The sequence below is a fragment of the Hemitrygon akajei genome, chromosome 31 (genome assembly GCF_048418815.1).
Source record: "Hemitrygon akajei chromosome 31, sHemAka1.3, whole genome shotgun sequence".
In the NCBI taxonomy this organism is placed as follows: Eukaryota; Metazoa; Chordata; class Chondrichthyes; order Myliobatiformes; family Dasyatidae; genus Hemitrygon; species Hemitrygon akajei.
This window is the reverse complement of record NC_133154.1, coordinates 33,338,180-33,352,320: the sequence shown is the minus strand read 5'-3', so window position 1 is coordinate 33,352,320 and position 14,141 is coordinate 33,338,180.

The window sequence follows — 14,141 nt, the reverse complement described above, 5'->3', positions numbered from 1 at the left end:
TTAGTTCTGATTTATTTAATTTTTTTTTATTTTTATTTAAATCTGACGATGGAAGGGGAAGAGGCTGTACCCAACACATTGAGTGTGTGCCTCCAGGTTCCTGTGGGTAGTAATGAGAAGAGGGCATGTCCTAGGTGGTAAGAGATTTCTGCTTACTTACCAACCATTATTAGTTTTCCCTTTTCACTCCATCAGTGTACTTCTGATTGGCATGATCTGTATGCATCTCAAGCAAAGCAAAGCACAACTGCATCTCAGAACATGAGACGATTAGCCAATTTACCAGTGACAGTCAAGGTATCGTTGCCCAGATGCTCCTGCTACAGGGGAACCATTGCCAGTCGGGAGGGCTTGTGTCAAGCCTTCAAAGAGCTTCTTAAAATGAAAGATAACCGTATCTCAGCTAGAGTTCGGTGTGGAGATTCACACAAGGGGAGTGCAGACCCCCGTAAAACAGGTCAATAATATTGGAGTTTGGATTTCAATTCCGATGTCATCTATAAGGAGCCTATGCGTCCTCCCCGTGAAATGTGTGTGTTTCCTCTGGGTGCTCCAGTTTCCTCCCACAGTCCAAAGACGTACCGGTTGGCAGGTTAATTGGTCGTTGTTAATTGTCCAGTGATTAGGCTGGGGTTAAATCGGGCGTTGCTGGGACGATCAGCCGGATGGGTCTATTCCACGTCACATCTCTGTAAATAAAATATCTTGGTTTTAAATTGGAGATGCTGGAATCTGCTGCGAGAAAAAAAAAACAGCTGGAGGAACTCAATGAGTCAGTCAGCATCTGTGGAGGCAGAGAGATAAGTTGGTATGTCAGGTCAAGACTTTGAGTAAATCCTGAAACATCGACCACCGCTCTGGTGCCTTGCCTTCCCCCTCCACCCCCGCTCACCCCTTGGGCTGCAGCAATCAGGGGCTGGGTGGAACCGAGCAGAGTTGGGAGCGGCGGGCAGATTCACGCACTCACTCACTGAGCCATGAGGGCCGACTGGCGGCCACTCTTCCTGCGCCTGCTCGCTTTCCCCTCGTCAGTTCCCAGCTTCAGAAACGCTTGGGGTTATGCACAGTTCTCCAGAACAGAACCCTACTTTAACCTGGCACATAGGACTTGTATCCTCTCTGAAGTGAGCAGTGATTGGTCAGCCGTGTGTTTGACCACACCTACGATGAACAGGAGAACCCTGGGAGATGGTCGAAATGGACATCTGCCTACATACAGAATTTTCTGGGTTGAAATTCCACCCCTCACCATCTGGCAGAAGAAAGCCACCATTTCACATCAGTGCCTGGATGCTGTCAATAACCCACTCCATCAGCTCTAAGTCTTTAAGACAGCCTTACGATGTGCTTTGTGACTACCTTCTGTTCACCAATGTTTGGCAACGTTCATCTCCTGCTTCAAGCGACAATCTCTGAACAACACGAAGCCTTTAAAAGCTTAATTAAACGCAAGTTTAATTGGTGTGTAAATGAAGAATCAGTCCATTAAGCCCACCTGCTCTACTTATCTAATTACCCATCTCCCCTGAGAGATATTACGATTGCTCTCAGTCCGTTTCAAACCAAGGTTGGTTTACAATCTCATCCAAGGTGTGGGGTGGTGAGCTCAGGGAGTTTATTGCAGGCTGTGGCTTTTCATTGCGATGAGCATGCCGATGAGTTTATTGTGCTGGATGGCTCACTTAATCCTGAGTGACTGAAGCCCAGCTTGCCCACCGTAAAATGTTTACCCATCCTCTGAACAAACAATTGGGCGGCTGGGAAATATAACAGTTGCATTCTCAGTGCAGAGTGCCCAGAGCGACTGTTTTTATGGCATTCTCCTCGCTAATCATCCCCACTTTCATTCTGTTTTCTTATTCAATTGCAGTCATCATCTTCATTTTAGGGGGTCTCTCTGGATTAAGGTTAATTTACTTCTAATAAAGTCAGAAGTTGGAACTATAGACTATCCCACTGATAGATGACTGATGAGGGGTGCTTATGAGATGGTGCACTCCCTCCGTCATTCATTTGAGATGCCTGAGCATTACATTGTTTTATATATTATACTAAGGGTTCTGTATAAGTGATTCAGATACCTTTGCATGGTTCCAGGCCTCAGAAACATATAACAAGGAAGGGATCACTACTACCGGTAAACAATGGGTTTTTCCCTCGATCTGAAATTCTAATGCTCAAACGTCAACAGAGCTGAAACAGTGAGTTTAGATTAGCAATATCAGCTCAACAAGCGGAGGCCTCCGAGATATTGCGAATGATCCATGGCCCGTTTAACAATCCTGCCATGAGCCCCTAATCACAAGAGATGCTGGGAATCCAGAGCAACACACACAAGATGCTGGGAGGAAGTCAGCAGGTCAGGCAGGAAGGGAACATGAAAGGAAATGAATAGTCGACATTTCGGGCCAAGACCCTTAATCAGGACTGGAAAGGAAGAGGAAAGAAGCCACAATAAGAAGGTGGGGGGAGGGGAAGGAGTACAAGCAAGAAGGTGGTAGGTGAGACCAGGTGAGGGGGAAGGTAGGTGGGTGGGCGGGGAGGAAGAGATGGTGAGAATCTGGGAGGCGACATGTGGAGAAGGTAAATGGGTGAAGAAGAGGAATCAGAGAGGAGAGGAGAGTGGACCATGGGAGAAAGGGAAGGAGGAGAACTAGGTGCAGGTGATAGGCAGGTGAGGAGAAGAGAAAGAAGTAACAGGGACACCAGAGTGGGGAATGGAAGAAAGGGGGAAGGAAAAAAATTGCCAGAAGTTAGAGAACTCGTTCCATCAGGTTGGAGGCTACCCAGACGGAATATGAGGTCTTGCGCCTTCAGCCTGGAAGCGGTCTCATCGTGGCAGCAGAGGAGGCCATGGATTGATATATCAGAATGGGAATGGGGATTGGAATTAAACTGGTGGAGCACTTCTTCCACTTTCAGGCATAAGTGCCAAGAGGAGGTCAATGGGGAGGGACCTCTGTGTGTCTTTGGTGTTTGGTCTCCAAGTTCTAAGTACTATGGATAGCAACGTTTAAAGGAACTGCCTACTCCCTTCCATTCAGTTCACTACTTTACCCATCAACCAAGCCCCTCGTTCCACGGATCAGTCCTGGAGTCTAGGTACCTTTCTCGCTCGCCCGTGCCAATAACATTAATTAGTTCCTTACCCAAAAGCCAATTATCAATGGTATTAAAATGTAAATTATGTCCTTAAAAAAGTCCAGCAGTTTTCCTGAGATTAGCCTCAAGGCTTGCCTTTTTACAAAAATTCTCCAAGTCCTTCAGATTTTTCGACATGCTAAAGTCACTCACCCTGACTTTAGAATAACACATTGGAGAATTCTCCATCTAGAATTGGAGAACTGGAATCGGTTTACTATTGGCACATGTACTGAGGTGCAGCTCAAAACTTACTGTCCATGTGGATCAAAGGACATGTCATTGGCAAAGGCCAGGGCAATATGAAAATATTTTCTGACCCAAGCTGGAATCCCAAATTGTATCTAGTGAACGTCATAAATGGTGTTAAACGGAGGCAAATGTGATTAGCCTAAACAGGGAACTTGGGACTAGATGGGCCAAAGGGTCTGCAATGCCCTATAATTCTGGGAGTTAATGTCCCTATCCCATTGCTCTCTCTGAATGTTGAGCAATACAACCAGGAGAGAAAACGTTGCATATTTTCAGGAAGGCTCTGAGTACATCCTTGAATCTTCCCCTCTGTCCCAGTAAAACTTTCATGTTGGAATAGATGATCTGTTTGGGGAGTTTGATGTTGGGCATGTAGGTCTGACTACAACTAGGATTTTGGCTCATTTCTCTGCCCAATGGTCTTGAAGGATTTTCAGAGGCAGTGTTGGTGGGATGTTTCCAGTCATTTGAGATGCCTGAGCATTACATTGTTTTATATATTATACTAAGGGTTCTGTATAAGTGATTCAGATACCTTTGCATGGTTCCAGGTCTCAGAAACATATAACAAGGAAGGGATCACTACTACCCAGTAGACAATGAGTTTTCCCTTCGATCTGAAATCCTGATATTCAAACATTAACAGAAGTGATACAGTGAGTTTAAATTAGCGATATCAGCTCAACAAGTGGTGGCCTCTGAGATATTGGGAATGATCTATGATCATTTAACAATCTGACCATGAACCCCTAATCACAAGAGATTCTTCAGATGCTGGAAATACAGAGTAACACACACAAAATGACAGAGGAGCTCAGCAAGTCGGGCAGAACTAAGGGAGGGAATAAAGAGTCAATGCTTTGGGCCAAAACTCTTCATCGGGACCGGAAAGGAAGGAGGTAGAAGCCAGAATGGGAAGGTGGGTTTGGTGGGAGATGGAGTACAAGCTGGTAGGTGTTAGGTGAGACCAGGTTTAGGGGAAGGCGGGTGGGTGGTGGAGAGGGATGAAGTAAGAAGATGGAAGGTGGAGGCTGGAAGATGTAAATGTCCAAGGGTGGAGGAACCTGACAGGAGAGCTCGGTGGACTAGGGGAGAAATGGCAGGAGGAGGGGTTTCAGAGGGAGGTTAGCATCTGTGACTGGAAGGTGAACATCCATCACCGCCGTGGTTTGCTGGGTTTCAAAGTCTCCTAAGTACTTTCTACACAGTGAAAGCCATGTTTTCAGAAACCTGTCCCTCAGCAGCTCCACCTCTCCACTCCACTAAGACCTCCTAAAAAAATCCAGTTCTGTGAGCAGACATTTGGTCACCTGCCAACATCCCCTGATACTGTATCCAGATTCTGAAGGTGTTCGGGTAATGAAAAAATTATATTCTGTGATTCTATGATGAATTCACAGATCGTGAGCTGACAACCTGGAAACGGAATCCCATCCCAGATGGAAGAAGGCACTTTATGACATGATACTTGGAATGTAGAGAAATGGAAGAGAGAAGGGTTAGATTGATCTTACAGTAGCTTAAAAAGTCAGCACAACATTGTGGGCCAAAGGGCCCGAAATGTATTGTATTCTCCATGGTAACTGGAAACTTGAATTCCAGTTGATTCCTGTTGGCTTTGACCTCCTGATCACTTGAGTATGGGGTGAAGAAGGGTGAGAGACGCACAAAATGACAAGAGGCATAAACGGAGTGGATAGCCAGAGGCTTTTCCCCAGGGTGGAAAGGGCTAAAACATTGGGGCATGTTTTAAGGTAACAGGAGGAATAAGAGCTGGGATGTCAGAAGTAAGCTTTTTCACACAGAGAGTGCTGGGTGTGTGGAACGCACCGTCAGGGATAATGGTGGAAGCAGATATATTAGGGACATTTAAGATGCTTTTTATGGTTCAAATGGGTCAACTTAATATCAGAGAGTGTATGCAATATACAACCTGACATTCTTACTCTTCACAGGAACATCCACAAACAAGAAGCCTAAAGAATGATAGTAACATCAGAACCCCCAAAGAATCTCTTAGACAGGCACATTGATGATAGGAAAATGGAGGCCTGTACGGGAGGGAAGGGTCAGATCGATCTTACAGTAGGTTAAAAGGTCGGCAGAACATCATGAGCCATGTTTTATGATATGAATTTGAGTCCTCGATTGGCCCTGGGAGCTGACCTCCAAACCATCTGCCTGGATAGGGACACGGGATCTGCGGGATCTTCAGGAAGATGATTATCTTCCTTGGATGTTTTGCAGTGATCGAACAGGTGCCATATCCCAGTCCCAGTTAGAGTGACCAGGAAGGGAACAACCAGGGAGACTGAAGCAGATCAGTCATATGGCTTTGAAGAAATGTGATTATGCAGTTATAAATTCCACTCAAACTCTACATAGTGTTGATGATAGGAGGGGATAGTATCTGTGGATCTGGGGCATTATTGATGGCGGTCTACAGTGAAAGGGGAACAGAGAGCCAATTCAGATAATGAAAATCACAAAACTACTGATGCTGGCAATAAGCATTGAGTCAGACAGCATGGAAGAAGGCCTTTTGGCCCAACTGGTCTGTGCTGCCCAAAATGCTCACCTCAGAGAGTCCCATTTGCCCAAGTTTGGTCCATAACCCTCTACAGCTGGGGTTCCCAACCTGGGATCCACAGACCCCTTGGTTAATAGTATTGGTGCATGGCATAAAAAAGGTTAGAAACCCCTGCTCTACAGTATTCCTTTCCATTTCCCTGCCCAAAGAAAGCTGAAATAAAAACAGCAAAAGACAGAAGCACTCACAAACTGTGAAGGTCGAAGTACCATTGGCCTGGTTATAACACCATGAGACATAGAAGCAGAAATAAGCCATCGAGTCTGCTCCACCATTCGATCATGGCTAATTTATTTTCCTTTTCAAACCCATCCTCTCTTCTCTCCATAACTTTTGATGCCCTTACTAATTAAGAATCTATCAAAATCTGTTTTAAATTTACCCAGTGATTTGCCTCCACAGCTGTCTGTGGCAATAGTTCCACACAGTTTGGGTCAAGAAATTTCTCCTCATCACTTTTCTAAAGGGACTCCCATTCTAAGGCTGTGCCTCCTAGTCTCCCCCACTATAGGAAACATTCACTCCATGTCCACTCTATCTAGGCCTCATTCTTCTAAACTCCAGCGAATACAGGCCCAAAACCATAAATGCTCCTCATGCATTAAACCTTTCATTCCCTGGATCATTCCCATAATCCTCCTCTGATCGCTCCCCAAACCAACACATCCTATCTTCAATAAGGGGCATAAAACAGCTAATGATAACCCTCTTGCAGAATGACCAATGTCTTATAAAGCCTCAGCATTACATCCTTGCTTTTATATTCTAGTCCTTAGATTCAGATTAATTTACTTATCACATATACATCAAACATACAATGAAATGTGTCATTTGGTCTAACAAAAACACCACTTTTGTCATCTATGTCAATGATCTGGATAATAACGTGGTTGATTGGGTCAAAAAATTAGAGGATGACCCCAAGATTGGGAATGTAGTAAACACAGAGGAAGGCTATCAAAGCTTGCAGCGGGATCTGGAGCTGCTGGAAAAATGGGTTGGAAGAAGTGATGGATGGAATTTAATGCAGAGATTTATTATGGATAAATTATTAAAATTTATTATTATAAATTATAATAATTATAATTATTATAAATTATAATAATAATTATTTATTTATTAATTAATATTTTTATTATTATTAATTTATGAGAGGTGTTTCATTTTGAGAGGACCAACCAGGGTAGGGCTTTACGATGGACATTAGGGCACTGAAGAGTGTAATAGAATAGAGGCATCTGGGAATACAGATCCATAATTCCTTGAAAGTAACATCACAGGTAGATATGGTCATAAAGAGATCTTTTGACATGTTGACCTTCATGAATTTAAGTACTGAGTAGAGTAGTTGGGATGATGGTGAAAGCTAATTCGGAGGGTTGTGTACAGTTCTGGTAGCCTATCTAGCAAAGGTTTTCAACGCAGCAAGCATCATTCCGGTACCTTTTGTCTGGTGGCATTAGCTTCAATCGTTATGAAGTGCTTTGAGCGGCTGGTCATGGAGCACATCAAAGCCTTACTCCCGGCTACACTGGATCCTTTCCAGTTCGCTTATCGCTCGAATTGATCCACTGATGATGCAGTAGCCCCTGCCCTCCACTCTGTCCTGTTCCACCTGGAAAATGGGGTCTCATATGCCAGACTGCTGTCTACAGACTTCATTTCAGCGTTCAACACCATCGTACCCCAGAAACTGGTGGGGAAACTGTCCTCGCTGGGTCTCAACACCTCCCTCTGCAACTGGATACTGGACTTAAGGTGGAGGGTTATATTTAAGATGGAGGGTTATATGGGAGGCAGGGTTTAAGGGTAGGCACAGCATTGTGGGCTGAAGGGCCTGTACTGTGCTGTATTGTTCTATGTTTAACAGAAAAATCACAATCCATGTAGACAGCAATATCTCTAACCTCATTACGCTGAGCACTGGCTCTCCCTGAGGCTGTGAACTCAGCCCGTTGCTGTTCACACTGCTAATGCATGACTGTGTTGCAGGATTCAGCTCAAACTGTGTCATTAAGTTTGCAAATGACACAACAGTGGTTGGTCTTATCAACAATGGTGATGAGTCAGAGAACAAAGAGCAAGTTGAGCAGCTGGCAGACTGTGTAAGAAGAACAACCCAGGTCTGAACATGGAGAAGACTAAGGAAATCACTGTGGACTTCGGGAAGGTGCAGACGAACCAACTCCCTCTGCAAACACTTGGCTTCTCCACAGAGGGAGTTAAGTGCACCAAGTTTCTGGGAGTTCATATGATAGTTGACCTCACCTACTCCCTTAATATCACTTTCCTGAACAAGAAGGCATAGCAGCGTCTCCATTTCCCAAAGGGATTGAGGCTAGCAAGGGTTCCCCCAACCCCGCCCCCACATCTGAACAAAATTTTAAAGGAGCACCATTGACAGTGTCCTGACAAGATGCATAGCTATCTGTCATGGGAGCAGCCAAGCTTCAGACCGGAACTGTAAGAATGTCTGAGAGAATGCTAGGGATCTCCCTACTACCCATTGGGGACATTTATCAGGAGCGCTGCTTGCACAGGGCCCTTAGTATTGTTAAGGATCCCACCCATCCATCTAGCATCCCCTTTGACTTTCTGCCAGGACTCTGATGCATAAAGGCAGGAACGGTCAGGATGGGAAACAGTTCCTTCCCTTGGGCCATTGGAACTCCCTGCTGCATCATGCTTGAAGCGTCACCGGTTAATCTGTTCTGTACCTTACAATATTTAGTTTATGCACTTTAGTTTGTTTATTGATGCATGATTCATCTATAGATTTAATTCTTACTTTCAGAAGTTATTATGTGTTATGTGTGTTATGGGTACTACAGTGATTTACACCCTAGTCCAGAGAAAGGTGGTCTTGTTTGACAGTATACATGTAACTTGACTTGACTTGACTTAAAAGATATCAATAAAATTGAAAGAGTTCAGAGAAAAGGTACAAGGATGTTGCTGGGACTTGAGGATCAGCGATATCAGGGAAGGTTGAATAGATTAGAACTTTATTCCCTGGAGCGCAGGGGAATGTAGGAGAGTTGATCAGAGGTAGAGATAGGGTAAATACAAGCAGGCACTTCTCACGAAATGAATGCAAACATTGTATTTTCCTAATTGCCTTCTACACTGTCTCTCCCCAACAATCCCTTCCTCCTGTCTCAAAGGACTCTCCTTCAGACGTCTAGACACCTATGTCATTCTATGAGGAGAGTGACTTGTGTGCATGGACGTTCGATTCCCCTTGAACGTCAACATTTCCCACTCTGCTACCACTTTCTAATCCACTCTACCGTCCTGTTAGACAGCTTCACACTTTCCGCGTGAGACCGCCCTCACATTGTTCTCATCCACTTGTCCATATCCACTTCAATCTTCTTTTCTTCTTCCTCCAGACTCACAACCCCACCTGGTTCTGTATCATCAGTAAATTTAGAAATGTAATATTTGGCACTTTCAGCCAAATCATTGATGTAGATTGAACAGCTGAGGCCTAAGTACTGATCCCTGCGGTAACAAAACCATTCACAGTGTGCCAACCGAAGAAAGATTGTTTATGCATGTTCTTGACTTGCTGCCTGTTAACCACTTCCCAGTCTGTGCCAGTTTATTTCTCCTAATACAATGTGCTGAATAACCTCTTTATCAAAAGCCTTTTGAAAGGTTAACTCGTAAATCCACCCTATCTTTTCTTTCTTTTCTATTCATTCTGTCGTTACATTCTCGGTTGTAGAACTTTGGCCACGTCTGGGGGGCTGCATTAAGTTCTGGTTGCCCCAGGACAGAAAGGATGTGGGGGCTTTGGAGAGGGTGCGGAAGAGGTTCACCAGGATGCTGCCTGGATTAGAGGACATGAGCTAAAAGGAGAGGCTGGACAGACTTGCGATGTTTTCTCTGCAGCAATGGAGTCTGAGAGTAGATCTGACAGTTCATAGGTGGTGTAGATAAAGTGGACGGCTGGTATAATTTTCCAGGATTGAAGTTTTAATATTGGAGGACATACATTTAAGGGGAGAGGAGGAAGTTCAAAAGACATGTGCAGAGTGTTACGTAACCTCGTAACCAGGTAACTTACCAGCAAAGATAGTGGGATCAGCTGAGTCGGATGCTACTATTTTCAAACGTTTTATTCAAAAAGGGGCACAAACGTATGGTTAATACAAAACATTTAGATCATATACATCGTCAAAACTCAATCTAAAACACCGGTGTAATAATAATCAATCAGAAATAAGCTCTATCGTTGTCTAGGGGATAATACTGAGTCCAATTGAAATATAAAGAGTCACTCAGAAGTCTGCAGGCTTTTCCCTTTTGGGAACCGCTGGGGTTTCATGTTGTGGAGAGAGAGAGATGGTTGAGAGAGGATAAACACTTGCCCGTTGTCTTTACAGAGCAAATCCTTGGAATCAGGGGAGCAGGCTTCCCCGTTGTTAGTTAAAAGCGGTCTTCCGTTGGTTCCAGCCACAGATTCAAAATTCGGAATCTAACGCACGTGGCTTCCTTCAAAATGGCTTCCTGCTCCCACGGGAATCGGTATCGTGCTTCTTTGGTGTCTCCTTGGTGCGTCTGAGGGTTGTCCCCCCCTCAGACCCTCCTTTATACTTCTTCACGGGATCGCAGGTGTCAATCAGGTTGCAGGTGATGCGATCTCTTTCTCAACCAGCCCACTTTGCCCGAGGGCTTTTCACGTGGTCTCCATGAGACAATAGTCAATGTCGCCTTTATTCTGCTTCTCGGGAGAACGTGGTCTTCCGCACGTCTCCCTCTCTCTCTCCCATTTCCTGTGTCTATTCAGCATGTCTCTTCCCCTCTTGGGTCAGTTGACCCCCCCTTGACTAGGGCTCTTGCGATTCTCACAAAGGAGGGGGCCGAGGTCATAACAAGAGTAAGTGTGGTTATTCACATTGAGAGTAGGGGGGCAGGCTGCCTGGAAAACACTGCCTGGGGTGGTAGTGGAGGAAATATAACAGGGCAGTTGAGGCTCTTAGATGGGCATATGAAAGGTCTAGATAGAGTGAACATGGAGAGGATGTTTCCAGCATTGGGAGACCAGGACCAGAGGGCACCTCAGAATAGTAGGACGTCCCTTTAGAACTGAGATGAAGAGTCATTTCTTTAGCCAGTGGGTGCTGAATCTGTGCAACTCATTGCCAAGTCATTGGGTGTATTTAAAGTGGAGGTTGATAGGTTCTTGATTAGTAAGGGAGTCAAAGGTTACTGGAAGAAGGCTGAAGAATGGGGTTGTGAGGGAAAATAAGTTAACCATGATTAAATGGCAGAGCAGAATTGATGGCCCGGGTGGCCTAATTCTGCTCCTATACATTGTGGTGTATGAATATGCTGAGAATGGAAGGATATAGTCCTCCCTTCTCACTGCTGCCATCAGGGAGAAGATACAGGAGCCTCAGGACCCACAAAATAAGGTTCAGGAAACAATTATTACCCCTCAGCCATCAGGCTCTTGGACCAGTGGGGTTAACTTCACTCAAATTAATTTACCCCATCACTGAACCCCACAACCTATGGACTCACTTTCAAGAACTCTTCATTTCATGTTCTCGGTATTTATTCTTTTTTAAAAATTTATCATTATTATTTCTGTCTTCTTGAATTTGCAGAGTTTCTTGTCTTTTGCGCATTGGTTGAACTCCCAAGTTGGTGTGATCTTTCATCGATTCTTTTATGGTTATTATTCTATTATGGATTTATCCGAGTGTGCCTGCCTGCGTGACAATGAAGCTCAGGTTTGTATATGGTGGCATAGACTGTTTGAAAATAAATTTACTTTGAACTTTGTGAAGGTGGAAGATAATAGATTAGACAGACATTTAATTACATGTTTAATTAGTTCATAACAACTCCATAGTCCTAAGGGCTGATCCAGCATTGTACTGTTCAAAGAATCTGGCAATTTTCAGGAAGCCAGGCTGGGACCGGTGACTGAAGGACTTGCATTTATCCTGAATGATTTGACGGCTGAGATGAACTTCTCAGAACACAGGAAAGATCCATCTCATAATTTCTCATTCATAGATTGTAAGCAATGGGCTCGAGCTTGGTTGAGCGGTTTTGGGTAATGATTATAAGTGATTGAATAGTTTCCAGGCTACAGTGGGGGTAGCAACTGTTCATAGTCAAAGATGACAGCCAAATAATCAGCTGCTGATCCACTTTTACTGCAGTGGTGCAGCAAACCCAAATCTGTGGGGAGGACAGAACCGAATTTGTCACTAGTTTTCAACCAAAGAATCACAATCAGGTTTAATACCACTGACACATGTCCTGAAATTTGTTGTTTTGCAGCAGCAGTGCATTGCAATACATAATAATAACACTATGAGTTACAATAAGTATATATAAAATTAAAATAAGTTAAAAAGTAGTGAAAAAGAGAGGGGAAAATAGTGAGGTAGTGTTCATGGGCTCAATGTCTATTCAGAAATCTGATGGTGGAGGGGAAGAAGTTGTTCCTGAAACATTGGGAGTCAGTCTTCAGGCTCCTGTACCTCCTTCCACATGGGGGTAGCAATGAGAAGATAGAACACAGAGAGGTACAGCAGAGTACAGGCCTATTGCTATCCATTATCCATATCCATGACTGAGTTGTCATTAATATAGTTATACCTACCTTGCCTGTCCTTTCTCAGGCCTCTTCTTCTCCAACGGTCATGCATAACGGTCAGAGAAAGCCTATTCCCAAATCATTGGCCAGATCAATCAGAATCAGGTTTAATATCATTGGTATATGTCGTGAAATTTGTTGTTTTGCAGCAGCAGTACAGTCTGATGGATGATGTTATTAACATCTGTTGTACCTGTGCTCAACTGTGTATATATTAAATAAGAGCATGCACGCAGGAGATAGCTTTAACTGGTGTGTTCACGCTGCAGCAAGGGAGAGAGTGAGAGAGAACAATGTACATGTGCAGGCAACAGATCGATACATAGATCTGGTGGGTGGTCATTGCTCTAAAAGAAATAAAACCATACATTACACTTCCTTTATATTAATGCAACATAAAACTGTATATGTACAAAACATTTAATTTTCCTTTCATAAACCCATATTCCAATAAACATGCTTTCATAATAACAATCCATAACTAACTTCACAGTTCTAAACGTTCAGTCTTTTGGGTGGTGCTTTGTTTCTTTCAAGATAGCGCCTCTGGACCCACGGCATCAGGTTTGGTAGGTGTCTTGTCTAAGACAACGTTTTCACCTTCTAGTGTCACGTTGCTGTCAGCGACATCATCTCTAAGATGTACATTCGGTGACCATAATGCATCCGTCTTGTTGGATGCAGTGGAATCAGGTGTGTTCTTCAGTTGAGCATCCAGTATCTGGTCCACATGACATCTCCATGTTGGACCTCCAACATCCACTGTGTACATCAGTGGTCCCATTTCTTGTAGCTATCCCATTGGGTGTCCACTTGTCTTCTCGGTAATGACATGCTAGGACTTCCTGTCCAATCTTGAAGCTCCTTGCTGCTTCACTTGGCAACTGGACGAACTGTTTATTCTGCATTTCCCTCCGCAGATCTGGTTTCAGGAGGTCTATGCGAGATCTCGGATTCCTGTTCAAGAACAACATTGCAGGTGTTTGATTTGTCGTTGCATGAACAGCGTTCCGAAACACAAAAATGAAGTTGTCCACCTTGTGCTGTAGAGGAATGTCCTCCTTGTCCATCACTTTAATGGACTGATTGAAGGCTTGGATAAACCCTTCAGATAACCCATTCACTGGTGGGTGGTGAGGAGCTGACTTGAAATATCTGATGCCATTTTTCTTCATGAACAGTCAGAATTTTTCTGACATATATTGTGGTCCATTGTAACTCCTAGTTTATTGGGTAAGCCATTTCTGGTGAAGATAGTCCTCAGAGTGGAGACAGTCTTCGCTGAGGTGGTTGACTTCATTGGTATAACCTCCGGCCACTTCGAATGTGCATCCACAGAAGTCAGAAGCATAGAGTCCATGAATGGCCCTGCAAAGTCAATATGTACTCTTTGCCATGGTGGTGACGGGTGTAATGGTGCCTGTGGGGGTACATTTTGAACGTTTTGGCTGCCTGAACAGCTTTTGGCCAAGTGTTCAATCTGTTTATATATTCCTGGCCACCACATGTAGCTCCGGGCAAGGTTCTGCAGCTTGA